Here is a 5284-nt window from a genome sequence, read left to right as displayed (position 1 = left end):
GGTCGACTGGCGGATCTGGAAGATTCTGGTCGACTGGCGGATCTGGAAGATTCTGGTCGACTGGCGGATCTGGAAGAGTCTGGTCGACTGGCAGATCTGGGAGAGTCTGGTCGACTGGCAGATCTGGAAGAGTCTGGTCGACTGGCAGATCTGGAAGAGTCTGGTCGACTGGCAGATCTGGCTGCTCCATGCTGACTGGCGGCCCTGGCTGCTCCATGCTGACTGGCGGCCCTGGCTGCTCCATGCTGACTGGCGGCCCTGGCTGCTCCATGCTGACTGGCGGCCCTGGCTGCTCCATGCTGACTGGCAGCTCTGGCGGCTCCTTGCAGACTGGCAGCTCTGGCGGCTCCTTGCAGACTGGCAGCTCTGGCGGCTCCTTGCAGACTGGCAGCTTTGGCGGCATCCTGCAGAAAGGCAGCTCTGGCGGCTCCTTGCAGACTGGCAGCTCTATGCAGACTGGCAGCTCCTTGCAGACTGGCAGCTCCTTGCAGACTGGCAGCTCCTTGCAGACTGGCAGCTCCTTGCAGACTGGCAGCTCCTTGCAGACTGGCAGCTCCTTGCAGACTGGCAGCTCCTTGCAGACTGGCAGCTCCATGCAGACTGGCAGCTCCATGCAGACTGGCAGCTCTATGCAGACTGGCAGTTCTGAACAGGCGGGAGACTCCGGCAGCGCTGTAGAGAAGGAAGGCTCTAACAGCGCTAAACAGGCGGGAGACTCCGACAGCGCTGGAGAGGAGGAAGGCTCTGGCAGCGCTGGACAGGCGAGGCGCACTGTAGGCCTGATGCGTGGTGCTGGCACTGGTGGTACTGGGCCGAGGACACGCACAGGAAGCCTGGTGCGGGGAGCTGCTACCGGAGGGCTGGGGTGTGGAGGTGGCACAGGATGGGTTAGACCGTGAAGGCGTACTGGAGATCTTGAGAGCGGTGCTGGCACAGGACGTGCAAGGCTAGGGAGGTGCACAGGAGGCCTGGTACGTGAGACTGGCACCATCTTAACCAGCCGACTAACACGCACCTCAGGACGAGTATGGAGCGCTGACCCAGGTGCCATCAAATCCCCGACACGCTCCGTCGGGCGAATTCCATGTTTAAAACACCAACACAGCAACTCCCTCATTTCTCTCTCCTCCAATTTCCCCATTAACTCCTTCACAGTCTCTGTTTCGCTCACCTCCAACACCGGCTCTGGTCTCCTCCTTGGCTCCTCACGATAAACAGGGAGAGTTGGCTCAGGTCTGGCTCCTGACTCTGCCACACTCTCCCTGAGCCCCCCCCCCAAGAAATTTTTGGGGCTGACTATGGGGCCTCCGTCCGCGCCGCCTTGCTTGCTTCGCAAACTCCATTCTCCTATATCCTTCCGCGCACTGCTCCATCGACTCCCAGGCGGGCTCCGGCACTCTCCCTGGGTCGACCGCCCACCTGTCTATCTCCTCCCAAGAAGTATAGTCCATACTGTACTCCACTTTGGGCTGTTCCTGCCTGTTGACACGCTGCTTGGTCCCTTTGTGGTGGGTGATTCTGTAACGGTTTTCTATATGAGAAGGAGAGTCGGACCAAAATGCAGCGTGTAGATTGCGATCCATGTTTTAATGAACAAACGTAAAACACGAATCAATGCAAACACTACAAAATAAAGAACGTGATGAACGTAACGAAAACCTAAAACAGCCTATCTGGTGAAAAACACATAGACAGGAACAATGACATCAGGACACTAGGGACAATCACCCACGACAAACTCAAAGAATATGGCTGCCTAAATATGGTTCCCAATCAGAGACAACGATAAACACCTGCCTCTGATTGAGAACCACTTCAGACAGCCATAGACTTAGCTAGAACACTCCACTAGCTACAATCCCCACACATACACACCACATACAAAAACCCATGCCACACCCTGGCCTGACCAAATAAATAAAGATAAACACAAAATACTTTGACCAGGGTGTGACAAAAACACCACTGTCTCGACACACTCTTTCTCCTCAATTTCACAAAGCTTTTTTATTTCACTCAGCTTTGAAATTAGATTAAATCAAATTTGTCCATGCATTCTGATGAAATGAAGCCAGTAAGGTTTGGTAATTACACCAAATTGAAGAAAGGGATGACATGTCACGTTTGATAAAGGATTGGGTCTCCAAAGGTGTTACTGAATTTCTCGAAACATTTAAAGTAGTTATGTAAGATATTTTGTCATCAGCCACCATTAAAAACCAAACAGTAGGCTACTTTATTTGGAGATGTATGACCTTAATTGTATCACTCCATTGTTGATTAGAAGTTTACTGCACAGCAGGAAATGCTAACTTGTAGTGTATTCGAGGATTAAAAAGTATTCTAAAGTTTGTAATTTCCACTTTAAAATGTTAGACTTAATTTGCTAAAATGAAAAAATTTCCATTAATTACAATCCACATATAAATGCAATTTTCCTGTTGCTGCAGGACTATTTTCCAACTGTAGCAAACTGGCTCAAATTAAGATCTGTATACAAAACAGCTTTGGATGAATGTCCCTTGTGTTTTTGGCAAACATATCATACTGATTTAGTTCCAAATAGACTAGGCTAGCCATGGTAAAATCTTATCTTCTTGACATTTAGACTGTCAAACATTGACATAAAGTCAATCATAGGGAAGGTGGATTAGGGTTTCTGGGACCCAAGTCTATGTGGAATAATATAATCAACTCCCAAATATGAGCCAGGGTTGGATGTATGTCTTCAGGCGATCAACATCATGTGTGACAAGGGTTGTGGCATGACATCATTGGTTGATTGAGCCCCTGCTGTCTGATCTAAAAATGAATAGAGTCATGTTTTGTAGAAAATACTGTGGCATTTATTTTGCCGATTGCGTGATCACGCTAGCAGCAAGTAGATATGGTTGTCCTTGTTCAGTAGAGCCATTGGACTTGTCTCAACAACGTTCCTATCTGCAAGGACATTGCAGGATATCTAGGTTGACTTGTTTTCCTTGGCTTTGTAAAGACTACTGTAAGGATCGACGCAGGAGATGAGAAGCAGGTACGGGATGTGAAGGTTTAATAACTGACGGACATGAAACGGAACAGGAACCGCATCTGGACAGGAACACATAACAACAATTTATACGGACACAGGGAACATCACTGAGGAACAGACACAGGGGGTAATCAACCACGTGAAGGAGTCTAGGTGTGTCCAATAAGCGCTGCTGCGCGTAATGATGGTGACAGGTGCGTGTAAAGAAGGGTAGCCTGGCGCCAGAGATGGGAGCAGGCGTAATAACTTCAGCCTGACGGGAGCGATAGTCCCTTGTTTCCACCCTCGAAGGCAAGCCTTTCAATACCTGGGGCAGTACTAGATTACAGGTTGACAGGAGCTATGTTACCGTGCACTATCAGAGATTGCTAAATGATTAGCTACAATGGTTTCTTCCACTTTCCAATAATGTTACCTTTATTTAACTAGACACGTCAGTTAAGAACACATTCTTATTTACAATGACAGCCTACCAGGAAACAGTGGGTTAACTGCCTTTTTCAGGGGAAGAACGACAGCTTTTTACCTTGTCAGCTCAGGGATTCAATCCAGCAACCTTTTGTTTACTGCCCCAATGCTCTAATCACTAGGCTACCTGCCGCTGAATGAAGAGCTGGATAATGATTACCTGCTGAACATGGTGTGTTTGTAGTATATGCTCTTTTACATAGGAACATACAGCCCTATTTATTTGAGCCGGAATACACTGAGTAGGAGTTGAGACAGCGAGAAAAATAATTGTGGCAGCGTCGACAGCCTAGACCAGCTGGACCAGGACTCAAAAGAGTAAATGACAAATTAGTAAGTTGTTTCGCTGTTGGTAGATATATAGCAATATGAGCTCTATGCATATCCCCTCAAGCTCTGTAAGGTTGGATGGGGAGCGTCTTTGCACAGCTATTTTCACGTCTCTCCAGAGATGTTAGATCAGGTTCAAGTCTGGGCTCTGGCTGGGCCATTTAACCAACAATGCAGTTTTAAGAAAATAGAGTTCAGAAAATATTTACTAAATAAACTAAAGTAAAAAAATAAAAGTAACACAATAAAATAACAATAATAAGTCTATATACAGGGTGTACCGGTACCGGGTCAATGTGCGGGGGTACAAGTTAGTTGAGGTAATTTGTACATAGGTAGGGGGTAACGTGACTATGTGTAGCCGGTGCTATACTGCACCGCTGTAACTCTGCGTTGTGTGTGGTTGATAGACTATAGACGTGGACTTTGGAGATCAGGTAGTTTTAATCAAGCAGAACTGACTCTCTGCATCCTGCATCTGCATCCAAAAGGAAATAAAACATTTGTAGAGCACATCTGTTCTGAGAATCGTCGCCTCTTTCTCTCTCAGTGCATCAAAATGATTTTGGAATACAACAATTAATACACTCTCTCCTTATTATACATAACATATTTTACATTGATAAAACCACATACCTGCATCCAAAAGGAAATAAAACATTTGTAGAGCACGTATGTTCTGAGAATCGTCGCCTCTTTCTACAACAGATGCACAATAGGAGGGACTGGGATCATTCGAGGAGCTAGCCATCGTTCACACATACAATAGCCTGCTAATACCTTAGCTAGCTATTAACCACATGTTGAATTCAGAATGTTGATATCATCCTAAAAAGTACAATTACAAGTGCATCTTAACAATACCATCCACTTACGAGTAACCTCTAAATATACATCATTATTCATGAACAAAACAGTGTGTGTATGACTTTGTACTTAAAATAATCAAACTTTTCTGAAGACAGAAAAAGCGTGCCTACCTCTCTCAGTGCATCAAAATGATTTGAGCACGAGCACGCCGGGCAAAACGTAAGTACACACTCCCCTTCTCCCAGGATGCAGGCATGCATAACAAATCAACACAACATATTGATATATGAACCTGGTGAAATTCACATAGTACTTTAACAACTGTTACATTTGCGTAGCTAATAAACAACAATATACACTTGTATCAATGACCCCAAACATCTCATAGCACCACCCAAACACACCATATGCAATTATTCCCTTCTGTAGTATTTATTATAAGTGTTAGTAGTATGTTTTTCTTCTACTGTATATATGTCATACATTGCCATAACTGTTCCTGCATATTGCTGTGTAAACTCATCTCTGTCTCCACAGCAAATAATATAATATAATATTTTCTTGAATATAAGCCATGTCTACTTACTTACTATATTGACAGACTCATCTACTGTTTAATTAAAATATGTTTACTTGCCAACAAATTGA

The 5284-nt window shown here is 45.3% G+C and overlaps 1 long non-coding RNA gene across 1 annotated transcript; it reads right to left on the bottom strand.

Moving 5' to 3' along the window:
* Positions 1-4251: 4251 nt before the first annotated feature.
* Positions 4252-5000, bottom strand: LOC149982083 (uncharacterized). The gene is made up of 2 exons (XR_016482747.1): positions 4807-5000; positions 4252-4367 (listed from the first exon to the last, which is right to left on the bottom strand). It is a non-coding gene; the product is annotated as an uncharacterized LOC149982083 (long non-coding RNA).
* Positions 5001-5284: the final 284 nt, after the last annotated feature.

The sequence above is a fragment of the Oncorhynchus mykiss genome, chromosome 8 (genome assembly GCF_057628025.1).
Source record: "Oncorhynchus mykiss isolate SJ-2025 chromosome 8, ASM5762802v1, whole genome shotgun sequence".
NCBI classification, from domain to species: Eukaryota; Metazoa; Chordata; class Actinopteri; order Salmoniformes; family Salmonidae; genus Oncorhynchus; species Oncorhynchus mykiss.
The sequence above is the reverse complement of the archived record's forward strand: the minus strand, read 5'-3'. Positions and strand labels throughout refer to the sequence as shown.